We start from the raw sequence: 13,613 nt of genomic DNA, 5'->3' as shown, positions 1-13,613 counted from the left end.
GAGGTTAAACCTGAGCCTATGCAGTGCGATAGGACTATGACTAGAGTTGAACGGCAGGAATACAGACGTCTGAATGGTCTGTGTTTCTACTGTGGTGATTCCACTCATGCTATTTCTGATTGTCCTAAGCGCACTAAGCGGTCCGCTAGGTCTGCCGTCATTGGTACTGTACAGTCCAAATTCCTTCTGTCCATTACCTTGATATGCTCTTTGTCGTCGTTTTCTGTCATGGCGTTTGTGGATTCGGGCGCTGCCCTGAATCTGATGTATTTGGATTATGCTAAACGTTGTGGGTTTTTCTTGGAGCCTTTGCAGTGTCCTATTCCATTGAGAGGAATTGATGCTACACCTTTGGCCAAGAATAAACCTCAATACTGGGCCCAGCTGACCATGTGAATGGCTCCTGCACATCAGGAAGTTATTCGCTTTCTGGTGTTGCATAATCTGCATGATGTGGTCGTGTTGGGGTTGCCATGGCTACAAACCCATAATCCAGTATTGGATTGGAATTCCATGTCGGTATCCAGCTGGGGTTGTCAGGGGGTACATGGTGATGTTCCATTTTTGTCGATTTCGTCATCCACCCCTTCTGAGGTCCCAGAGTTCTTGTCTGATTATCAGGATGTATTTGAAGAGCCCAAGTCCGATGCTCTACCTCCGCATAGGGATTGTGATTGTGCTATCAATTTGATTCCTGGTAGTAAATTCCCTAAAGGTCGATTATTTAATTTATCCGTGCCCGAACACGCCGCTATGCGCAGTTATGTGAAGGAATCCCTGGAGAAGGGACATATTCGCCCATCGTCATCACCACTGGGAGCAGGGTTCTTCTTTGTAGCCAAGAAGGATGGTTCGCTGAGACTGTGTATTGATTACCGCCTTCTTAATAAGATCACTGTTAAATTTCAGTATCCCTTGCCATTGTTATCTGACTTGTTTGCTCGGATTAAGGGGGCTAGTTGGTTCACTAAGATAGATCTTCGTGGTGCGTATAATCTGGTGAGAATCAGGCAAGGAGATGAATGGAAAACTGCATTCAATACGCCCGAGGGTCATTTTGAGTATCTAGTGATGCCGTTCGGACTTGCCAATGCTCCATCTGTGTTTCAGTCTTTTATGCATGACATCTTCCGTGAGTATCTGGATAAATTCCTGATTGTTTACTTGGATGACATTTTGATCTTCTCAGATGATTGGGAGTCTCATGTGAAGCAGGTCAGAATGGTTTTTCAGGTCCTGCGTGCTAACTCTTTGTTTGTGAAGGGATCAAAGTGTCTCTTCGGTGTGCAGAAAGTTTCATTTTTGGGGTTCATCTTTACCCCTTCTACTATCGAGATGGATCCAGTTAAGGTCCAAGCCATCCAGGATTGGATTCAGCCGACATCTCTGAAAAGTCTGCAAAAGTTCCTGGGCTTTGCTAATTTTTATCGTCGCTTCATCTGTAATTTTTCTTGCATTGCCAAACCATTGACCGATTTGACCAAGAAGGGTGCTGATTTGGTTAATTGGTCTTCTGCTGCTGTGGAAGCTTTTCAGGAGTTGAAGCGTCGTTTCTGTTCTGCCCCTGTGTTGTGTCAGCCAGATGTTTCTCTTCCGTTCCAGGTCGAGGTTGATGCTTCTGAGATTGGAGCAGGGGCGGTTTTGTCACAGAGAGGTTCTGATTGCTCAGTGATGAAACCATGTGCTTTCTTTTCCAGGAAGTTTTCGCCCGCTGAGCGTAATTATGATGTGGGCAATCGAGAGTTGCTGGCCATGAAGTGGGCATTCGAGGAGTGGCGTCATTGGCTTGAAGGAGCTAAGCATCGCGTGGTGGTATTGACTGATCATAAGAACTTGACTTATCTCGAGTCTGCCAAGCGCTTGAATCCTAGACAGGCCCGTTGGTCGATATTTTTGGACCGCTTCGACTTTGTGATTTCGTACCTTCCGGGCTCTAAAAATGTGAAGGCGGATGCTCTGTCTAGGAGTTTTGTGCCCGACTCTCCGGGTTTATCTGAGCCAGCGGGTATCCTCAAGGAAGGAGTCATTGTGTCTGCCATCTCCCCTGATTTGCTGCGGGTGCTGCAAAAATTTCAGGCGAATAAACCTGATCGTTGTCCAGCAGAGAAACTGTTCGTCCCTGATAGGTGGACTAATAAACTTATCTCTGAACTTCATTGTTCGGTGTTGGCTGGTCATCCTGGAATCTTTGGTACCAGAGAGTTAGTGGCTAGATCCTTCTGGTGGCCATCTCTGTCACGGGATGTACGTACTTTTGTGCAGTCCTGTGGGATTTGTGCTAGGGCTAAGCCCTGCTGTTCTCGTGCCAGTGGGTTGCTTTTGCCCTTGCCGGTCCCAAAGAGGCCTTGGACACATATTTCGATGGATTTCATTTCTGACCTTCCCGTTTCTCAAAAGATGTCAGTCATTTGGGTGGTCTGTGATCGCTTTTCTAAAATGGTCCATCTGGTGCCCTTGGCTAAATTGCCTTCCTCCTCTGATTTGGTACCTTTGTTCTTTCAGCATGTGGTTCGGTTGCATGGCATTCCTGAGAATATTGTTTCTGACAGAGGTTCCCAGTTTGTTTCAAGGTTTTGGCGAGCCTTTTGTGGTAGGATGGGCATTGACCTATACTTTTCATCGGCTTTCCATCCTCAGACTAATGGCCAGACCGAACGAACCAATCAGACCTTGGAAACATATCTGAGATGTTTTGTTTCTGCAGACCAGGATGATTGGGTGTCCTTTTTGCCGTTGGCTGAGTTCGCCCTTAATAATCGGGCCAGCTCGGCTACCTTGGTTTCTCCATTTTTTTGCAATTCTGGGTTCCATCCTCGTTTCTCTTCAGGACAGGTTGAGTTTTCGGACTGTCCTGGTGTGGATTCTGTGGTGGATAGGTTGCAGCAGATCTGGACTCAGGTAGTGGACAATTTGATCTTGTCCCAGGAGAAAGCTCAACTTTTCGCTAATCGCAGACGCCGTGTGGGTCCCCGACTTCGTGTTGGGGATCTGGTTTGGTTATCTTCTCGTCATATTCCTATGAAGGTTTCCTCTCCTAAATTTAAACCTCGTTTTATTGGTCCGTATAGGATTTCTGAGGTTCTCAATCCTGTGTCTTTTCGTTTGACCCTCCCAGACTCCTTTTCCATACATAATGTATTCCATAGGTCGTTGTTGCGGAGATACGTGGCACCTATGGTTCCATCTGTTGAGCCTCCTGCCCCGGTTTTGGTGGAGGGGGAATTGGAGTATATTGTGGAGAAGATTTTGGATTCTCGTGTTTCTAGACGGAAACTCCAGTATCTGGTTAAATGGAAGGGTTATGCTCAGGAAGATAAATCCTGGGTTTTTGCCTCTGATGTTCATGCTTCCGATCATGTTCGTGCCTTTCATGCGGCTCATCCTGGTCGGCCTGGGGGCTCTGGTGAGGGTTCGGTGACCCCTCCTCAAGGGGGGGGTACTGTTGTGAATTCTGTGGCTGAATTCACTCCTGTGGTCACAAGTGGTACTGCAGCTTCTGAGCTTCCTCCCTCAGGTGTTCTGGTGAGCTCGTTAACTGCTTCATTACTTAACTCCGCCTGATGCTGCTATCCTTGCTCCTTGTCAATGTTTCAGTGTTGGATCTGAGCTTCTCCTGATTGTTCCTGTGACCTGCTGCTCTGCATAGCTAAGTGCTTTTTGCTTTTTTGTTGCTTTTTTTCTGTCCAGCTTGTCTTTTGTTTTGCTGGAAGCTCTGAGACGCAAAGGGTGTACCGCCGTGCCGTTAGTTCGGCACGGTGGTTTTTTTTTGCCCCCTTTGCGTGGTTTTGCTTTAGGGTTTTTTGTAGACTGCAAAGTTCGCTTTACTGTCCTCGCTCTGTCCTAGAATATTGGGCCCCACTTTGCTGAATCTATTTCATCCCTACGTTTTGTCTTTTCATCTTACTCACAGTCATTATATGTGGGGGGCTGCCTTTTCCTTTGGGGAATTTCTCTGGGGCAAGTCAGGCCTATTTTTCTATCTTCAGGCTAGCTAGTTTCTTAGGCTGTGCCGAGTTGCCTAGGTAGTTGTTAGGCGCAATCCACAGCCGCTTTTAGTTGTGTTTAGGATAGGATCAGGTGTGCAGTCTACAGAGTTTCCACGTCTCAGAGCTCGTTCTTGTATTTTTTGGTATCTGTCAGATCACTGTGTGCGCTCTGATCGCTAAGCACACTGTGTTTCTGGATTGCCTTCATAACACCTGTCATTAGCAAATATAACAATACCCTACACTCTATAATCTACACTCTATACCCTACACTCTATACCCTACACTCTACACTCTATACCCTACACTCTATACCCTACACTCTATACTATACACTCTGCACCCTACACTCTATACCATACACTCTATGCCCTACACTCTACACTCTATACCCTACACTTTATACCCTACACTCTACAATCTATACCCTACACTCTACACTCTATACCAAACACTCTATACCCTATACCATACACTCTATACCCTACACTCTATACCTTACACTCTATACCCTACACTCTATACCCTACACTCTATACCCTACATTCTACACTCTATACTCTACACTCTATACCCTACACTCTATACCCTACACTCAATACCCTACACTCTATACCCTACACTCTACACTCTATACCATACACTCTGTAACCTACACTCTATACCATACACTCTACACCCTACACTCTATACCATACACTCTATACCCTACACTCTATACCCTACACTCTATACCATACATTCTATACCCTACACTCTACACTCTATACCCTACACTCTATACCCTACGCTCTATACCCTACACTCTATACCTTACACTCTACACTCTATACTGTACACTCTATTCCATACACTCTATACCCTACACTCTATACCCTACACTCTAATCCCTACACTCTACACCCTACACTCTATACCCTACACTCTATACCATACACTCTATTCCATACACTCTATACCCTACACTCTACACTCTACAATCTATACCCTACACTCTACACCAAACACTCAATACCCTACACTATATATCAGGAATTGCGGTCTGCAGAGTTCCCACGTCTCAGAGCTCGTTCTATTATTTTGGGTTATTGTCAGATCACTGTATGTGCTCTGATCGCTATGTACATTGTGTTACTGAATTGCCTTTCACAACAGCCAACACTGCTACCTGTATTAACCCTTTGGGGGGGAGAGGGCGCGGGGGGCTCAAAGAGGGGGGAGAGGGCGCGGGGGGTGAGTATGGATAGATAGGGGGGACTATTATGGCGGGGGGGGTGAGTACCCCTGCTGGGGGCATTATTTTTGCAGTCGGTGTCAGGTGCGGCCCGCTGGGGGCATTATTGGTGCAGACGGTGTCACGTCCGGGTGCATTATTATCTGTTACACACAGTTGAGGAGACCCTCACTAACCTCTACCTCATTTACCCGCAGTGCTGACTGGCAGCGTGAAGACCCTCGTTAAGGGCGAGGAGGAGGGCACTCTGCTCACCAGCATCAACATCATACAGACCTACAAGGAGGGAGATCTGAACATCCAGGAGGCTGGGAAGATAATGAGCGTTCAAATCATCGAGTGCCCCAAGTGCCCCATCCTGAAGAAAGGTGTGTACTGAGCGGTGCGATGTGCTGCAAACATGTACAGGGGTGGAATACTCTGCAGATTTGCTGTGTATCAGGCCGGCCTCACACTCAGCGTATGAAAATACGGTCCGTATATTACGGCCGTAATACGCTGAAAAGTCACGAAAATAGTGGTCCGTAGCTCCTCCGTAGGCAGGGTGTGTCACCGTTTTTTGTGCATGGCATCCTCCGTATGTAATCCGTATGGCAGCCGTAATGCGTGTTTTTATCGCAGGCTTGCAAAACCGACATACGGCTATACAAGGGATCCATGTGTAAAAAAAAAAAACATATATACTGTATATATATATATATATATATATACAGTGGGGCAAAAAAGTATTTAGTCAGTCAGCAATAGTGCAAGTTCCACCACTTAAAAAGATGAGAGGTGTCTGTAATTTACATCATAGGTAGACCTCAACTATGGGAGACAAACTGAGAAAAAAAAATCCAGAAAATCACATTGTCTGTTTTTTTATCATTTTTTTTGCATATTATGGTGGAAAATAAGTATTTGGTCAGAAACAAACAATCAAGATTTCTGGCTCTCACAGACCTGTAACTTCTTCTTTAAGAGTCTCCTCTTTCCTCCACTCATTACCTGTAGTAATGGCACCTGTTTAAACTTGTTATCAGTATAAAAAGACACCTGTGCACACCCTCAAACAGTCTGACTCCAAACTCCACTATGGTGAAGACCAAAGAGCTGTCAAAGGACACCAGAAACAAAATTGTAGCCCTGCACCAGGCTGGGAAGACTGAATCTGCAATAGCCAACCAGCTTGGAGTGAAGAAATCAACAGTGGGAGCAATAATTAGAAAATGGAAGACATACAAGACCACTGATAATCTCCCTCAATCTGGGGCTCCAGGCAAAATCCCACCCCGTGGGGTCAGAATGATCACAAGAACGGTGAGCAAAAATCCCAGAACCACACGGGGGGACCTAGTGAATGAACTGCAGAGAGCTGGGACCAATGTAACAAGGCCTACCATAAGTAACACACTACGCCACCATGGACTCAGATCCTGCAGTGCCAGACGTGTCCCACTGCTTAAGCCAGTACATGTCCGGGCCCGTCTGAAGTTTGCTAGAGAGCATTTGGATGATCCAGAGGAGTTTTGCGAGAATTTCCTATGGTCTGATGAAACCAAACTGGAACTGTTTGGTAGAAACACAACTTGTCGTGTTTGGAGGAAAAAGAATACTGAGTTGCATCCATCAAACACCATACCTACTGTAAAGCATGGTGGTGGAAACATCATGCTTTGTGGCTGTTTCTCTGCAAAGGGGCCAGGACGACTGATCCGGGTACATGAAAGAATGAATGGGGCCATGTGTCGTGAGATTTTGAGTGCAAACCTCCTTCCATCAGCAAGGGCATTGAAGATGAAACGTGGCTGGGTCTTTCAACATGACAATGATCCAAAGCACACCGCCAGGGCAATGAAGGAGTGGCTTCGTAAGAAGCATTTCAAGGTCCTGGAGTGGCCTAGGCAGTCTCCAGATCTCAACCCTATAGAAAACCTTTCGAGGGAGTTGAAAGTCCGTGTTGCCAAGCGAAAAGCCAAAAACATCACTGCTCTAGAGGAGATCTGCATGGAGGAATGGGCCAACATACCAACAACAGTGTGTGGCAACCTTGTGAAGACTTACAGAAAACGTTTGACCTCTGTCATTGCCAACAAAGGATATATTACAAAGTATTGAGATGAAATTTTGTTTCTGACCAAATACTTATTTTCCACCATAATATGCAAATAAAATGTTAAAAAAACAGACAATGTGATTTTCTGGATTTTTTTTTCTCAGTTTGTCTCCCATAGTTGAGGTCTACCCATGATGTAAATTACAGACGCCTCTCATCTTTTTAAGTGGTGGAACTTGCACTATTGCTGACTGACTAAATACTTTTTTGCCCCACTGTATATATATATATGTCAGTAGACACATACAGTGGGGCAAAAAAGTATTTAGTCAGTCAGCAATAGTGCAAGTTCCACCACTTAAAAAGATGAGAGGCGTCTGTAATTTACATCATAGGCAGACCTCAACTATGGGAGACAAACTGGGAAAACAAAATCCAGAAAATCACATTGTCTGTTTTTTTAACATTTTATTTGCATATTATGGTGGAAAATAAGTATTTGGTCAGAAACAAAATTTCATCTCAATACTTTGTAATATATCCTTTGTTGGCAATGACAGAGGTCAAACGTTTTCTGTAAGTCTTCACAAGGTTGCCACACACTGTTGTTGGTATGTTGGCCCATTCCTCCATGCAGATCTCCTCTAGAGCAGTGATGTTTTTGGCTTTTCGCTTGGCAACACGGACTTTCAACTCCCTCCAAAGGTTTTCTATAGGGTTGAGATCTGGAGACTGGCTAGGCCACTCCAGGACCTTGAAATGCTTCATGTTGAAAGACCCAGCCACGTTTCATCTTCAATGCCCTTGCTGATGGAAGGAGGTTTGCACTCAAAATCTCATGATACATGGCCCCATTCATTCTTTCATGTACCCGGATCAGTCGTCCTGGCCCCTTTGCAGAGAAACAGCCCCAAAGCATGATGTTTCCACCACCATGCTTTACAGTAGGTATGGCGTTTGATGGATGCAACTCAGTATTCTTTTTCCTCCAAACACGACAAGTTGTGTTTCTACCAAACAGTTCCAGTTTGGTTTCATCAGACCATAGGACATTCTCCCAAAACTCCTCTGGATCATCCAAATGCTCTCTAGCAAACTTCAGACGGGCCCGGACATGTACTGGCTTAAGCAGTGGGACACGTCTGGCACTGCAGGATCTGAGTCCATGGTGGCGTAGTGTGTTACTTATGGTAGGCCTTGTTACATTGGTCCCAGCTCTCTGCAGTTGATTCACTAGGTCCCCCCGCGTGGTTCTGGGATTTTTGCTCACCGTTCTTGTGATCATTCTGACCCCACGGGGTGGGATTTTGCGTGGAGCCCCAGATCGAGGGAGATTATCAGTGGTCTTGTATGTCTTCCATTTTCTAATTATTGCTCCCACTGTTGATTTCTTCACTCCAAGCTGGTTGGCTATTGCAGATTCAGTCTTCCCAGCCTGGTGCAGGGCTACAATTTTGTTTCTGGTGTCCTTTGACAGCTCTTTGGTCTTCACCATAGTGGAGTTTGGAGTCAGACTGTTTGAGGGTGTGCACAGGTGTCTTTTTATACTGATAACAAGTTTAAACAGGTGCCATTACTACAGGTAATGAGTGGAGGAAAGAGGAGACTCTTAAAGAAGAAGTTACAGGTCTGTGAGAGCCAGAAATCTTGATTGTTTGTTTCTGACCAAATACTTATTTTCCACCATAATATGCAAATAAAATGTAAAAAAAAACAGACAATGTGATTTTCTGGATTTTTTTTTCTCAGTTTGTCTCCCATAGTTGAGGTCTACCTATGATGTAAATTACAGACGCCTCTCATCTTTTTAAGTGGTGGAACTTGCACTATTGCTGACTGACTAAATACTTTTTTGCCCCACTGTATATGTATACAGGTCCTTCTCAAAAAATTAGCATATAGTGTTAAATTTCATTATTTACCATAATGTAATGATTACAATTAAACTTTCATATATTATAGATTCATTATCCACCAACTGAAATTTGTCAGGTCTTTTATTGTTTTAATACTGATGATTTTGGCATACAACTCCTGATAACCCAAAAAACCTGTCTCAATAAATTAGCATATCAAGAAAAGGTTCTCTAAACGACCTATTACCCTAATCTTCTGAATCAACTAATTAACTCTAAACACATGCAAAAGATACCTGAGGCTTTTATAAACTCCCTGCCTGGTTCATTACTCAAAACCCCCATCATGGGTAAGACTAGCGACCTGACAGATGTCAAGAAGGCCATCATTGACACCCTCAAGCAAGAGGGTAAGACCCAGAAAGAAATTTCTCAACAAATAGGCTGTTCCCAGAGTGCTGTATCAAGGCACCTCAATGGTAAGTCTGTTGGAAGGAAACAATGTGGCAGAAAACGCTGTACAACGAGAAGAGGAGACCGGACCCTGATGAAGATTGTGGAGAAGGACCGATTCCAGACCTTGGGGAACCTGAGGAAGCAGTGGACTGAGTCTGGTGTGGAAACATCCAGAGCCACCGTGCACAGGCGTGTGCAGGAAATGGGCTACAGGTGCCGCATTCCCCAGGTAAAGCCACTTTTGAACCATAAACAGCGGCAGAGGCGCCTGACCTGGGCTACAGAAAAGCAGCACTGGACTGTTGCTAAGTGGTCACAAGTACTTTTTTCTGATGAAAGCAAATTTTGCATGTCATTCGGAAATCAAGGTGCCAGAGTCTGGAGGAAGACTGGGGAGAAGGAAATGCCAAAATGCCTGAAGTCCAGTGTCAAGTACCCACAGTCAGTGATGGTGTGGGGTGCCATGTCAGCTGCTGGTGTTGGTCCACTGTGTTTCATCAAGGGCAGGGTCAATGCAGCTAGCTATCAGGAGATTTTGGAGCACTTCATGCTTCCATCGGCTGAAATGCTTTATGGAGATGAAGATTTCATTTTTCAGCACGACCTGGCACCTGCTCACAGTGCCAAAACCACTGGTAAATGGTTTACTGACCATGGTATTACTGTGCTCAATTGGCCTGCCAACTCTCCTGACCTGAACCCCATAGAGAATCTGTGGGATATTGTGAAGAGAAAGTTGAGAGACGCAAGACCCAACACTCTGGATGAGCTTAAGGCCGCTATTGAAGCATCCTGGGCCTCCATAACATCTCAGCAGTGTCACAGGCTGATTGCCTCCATGCCACGCCGCATTGAAGCAGTCATTTCTGCCAAAGGATTCCCGACCAAGTATTGAGTGCATAACTGAACATTATTATTTGATGGTTTTTTTGTTTGTTATTAAAAAACACTTTTATTTGATTGGATGGGTGAAATATGCTAATTTATTGAGACAGGTTTTTTGGGTTATCAGGAGTTGTATGCCAAAATCATCAGTATTAAAACAATAAAAGACCTGACAAATTTCAGTTGGTGGATAATGAATCTATAATATATGAAAGTTTAATTGTAATCATTACATTATGGTAAATAATGAAATTTAACACTATATGCTAATTTTTTGAGAAGGACCTGTATATATATTATTACTTCATACAGCGCGAGATAGCAGAAAGCCGGTAATTCAATTACCGGCTTTTGCTTTCTCCTTCCTAAACCCGACATGATATGAGACATGGTTTACATACAGTAAACCATCTCATATGACCATTTTTTTGCATATTCCACACTACTAATGTTAGTAGTGTGTATATGCAAAATTTGGCCGTTCTAGCTAGTAAAATAAGGGGTTAAATGGCAGAAAAAATTGGCGTGGGCTCCCGCACAATTTTCTCCGCCAGAGTGGTAAAGCCAGTGACTGAGGGCAGATATTAATAGCCTGGAGAGGGTCCATGGTTATTGGCCCCCCCCTGGCTAAAAACACCTGCCCCCAGCCACCCCAGAAAAGGCACATCTGGAAGATGCGCCTATTCTGGCACTTGGCCACTCTCTTCCCATTCCCGTGTAGCGGTGGGATATGGGGTAATGAAGGGTTAATGCCACCTTGCTATTGTAAGGTGACATTAAGCCTAATTAATAATGAAGAGGCGTCAATTATGACACCTATCCATTATTAATCCAATACTAGTAAAGGGTTGAAAAAAACACACACATTATTAAAAATTAATTTATTGAAAAAATCACAAAGGCTGTTGTATTAATTTATTCTACTCTCAATCCACTCACTGAAGACCCTCGATCTGTAAATTAAAAAAAAATAATAAACCAACAATATACATACCTTCCGAGGATCTGTAAGGTCCAACGATGTAGATCCATCTGAAGGGGTTAAAATATTTTGCAGACACGAGCTACGCTAATGCAGGCTGCTCATGTCTGCAAAACCCCGGCGAATGAAGGTAAAGTAGGTCAATGACCTATATTTAGCTTCATTTGCGGTGAGGCACCCTCTGCTGGCTGTTCCTAGATCGTGGGAACTTTCCTAGAAAGCTCCCTGGCTTGAGTTCATATGAGGACAACCAGCAGAGGGCGCCTCACCGCAAACGAAGCTAAATATAGGTCATTGACCTACTTTACCTTCATTCGCCGGGGTTTTGCAGACATGAGCAGCCTGCATTAGCGGAGCTCGTGTCTGCAAAAAATGGTCATATGAGATGGTTTACGGTATGTAATCATGTCTGATATCATGTCGGGTTTAGGAAGGAGAAAGCAAAAGCCGGTAATTGAATTGCCGGCTTTTCTCTCTAACACCGCTGCGTATTCCTCGCTAGTCACACTGCTGGTCCGTGTGTAATCCGTATTTTTGGGGCTTCCATAGACTTTCATTGACGTTTTATTTGCGCAATATGGTGACAAACGCAGCATGGTGCGATTTTCTACGGCCGTAGAAAGCCGTATAATACTGATCAGTTTAATACGGCAGATAGGAGCAGAGGCATAGAGAATAATTGTGCCGTATTTTTAGCGAGTTTTACAGACGTAGTTTCTGCGCTCTTACGTCCGTAAAACTCGCAAGTGTGACGCCGGCCTCAGGAGGTGCAGGGGCGATGTGCTGCAGACATGTACAGGGGTCAGGGGTAGAATACTCTGCAGAGTTGCTGTGTATCAGGAGGTGCAGGGTGCGATGTGCTGCAGACATGTACAGGGGTGGAATGCTCTGCAGACCCCCGTGTCAGTCGGTAGAGATTCTCTGCAGGAATGCCCGGTGTGTGGCGCTGAACCATCTCTGTATCTGCAGGCGCCAGTTATCTCTTCATGGGGAAGGTGGACGACTTTGGCCGCGGTCGGATCGTCGGCGACAGTTTTGTCATCAGTTACCGCGCTCAGCAGCATCAGATCCTCACCAGCATCGCCAAGAAGCCCTGCTAGAGGCCGCCGTGAAGTTAGTGCCGGCGCCAGGATCCCGCTGCCATGTTGCTATGGCGACAGCCTTCTTCCGCCTTGCCCTCCATATTGCATCTGATGTCTTTTCTGTACTCCTCCTCAACTGAAATAAACGGACCACAAACCATTCTGCTCCAATGTGTCTGCGCGTCACCGCCGTATGTACGTCCCCTGCAGGCATCGAGCCATCAGAGACTGATAACAGAGGACAATAGGGAGCAATTGTATCACCAAAGTCACTATGTCCACGCGTCACCGCCGTATGTGCACCCCTGTGCGAGCTGTCAGACTGATAACAGAGGACCATAGGGAGCAATGGTATCACCATAGCCAATGTGGGAAAATACCGGAGACAGTGGAGTTCTACGGCTCCAGGGCAAAATAATGCCACCAAACCAATAGGACCACCGCAGAGAGCCAGAATATGACCACCATCCGGTGACTAAATAAAACCCACCAATAATACCGCATAAAATAATGCCACATACCGTAATAACATATACTACGCTGACTTAATACCGCCATACTGATCATTAATTTTGCAGTCTGGTATCTGGCAGATGACACTCTGCAGAGACTCTGTGTCTGCAGACTTTTAAATCCTTATACCTTGCAGTGCACACGCTGTCAGCATTCATTGATACCGCTGGTGAGAGTCGGCAATTTGCACGCTTGCATTCATGTGCCGATTAGATGTGCTCAGCTTCCCTAAATTCACTTATAGAGAGGTAGATCAGGCAAATGAGCGAATCCCCGGAACAGACTGGCAACAGTGGTGAGTACTTAAAGTGTGCACAGTCACAGTGTCTCTGCAGAATTTCTCAAGAAGAAATGACTACCCTTTTAATAAAAAAACACACTACTAATACTAAGCTCTGTATATAGTGTACAGGTAATACAGTGATCACCAGTGACATTATACACAGGAGCTCTGTCTATAATGTCTGTGTACAGGTAATACAGTGACCATGAGTGACATTATACACAGGAACTCTATATATAGTATCAGTGTACAGGTAATACAGGGATTACCATTGACATCATACACAGGAGCTCTGTAT

General features: G+C 44.9%; 1 long non-coding RNA gene across 1 annotated transcript; it reads left to right on the top strand.

Moving 5' to 3' along the window:
• Window positions 1–5,422: 5,422 nt before the first annotated feature.
• Window positions 5,423–12,690, top strand: LOC138654786 (uncharacterized). The gene is made up of 2 exons (XR_011316467.1): window positions 5,423–5,588; window positions 12,407–12,690. It is a non-coding gene; the product is annotated as an uncharacterized lncRNA (long non-coding RNA).
• Window positions 12,691–13,613: the final 923 nt, after the last annotated feature.

The sequence above is a fragment of the Ranitomeya imitator genome, unplaced genomic scaffold (assembly GCF_032444005.1).
Source record: "Ranitomeya imitator isolate aRanImi1 unplaced genomic scaffold, aRanImi1.pri SCAFFOLD_193, whole genome shotgun sequence".
NCBI lineage: Eukaryota > Metazoa > Chordata > Amphibia > Anura > Dendrobatidae > Ranitomeya > Ranitomeya imitator.
This window is presented reverse-complemented; position numbering and strand designations above follow the sequence as displayed.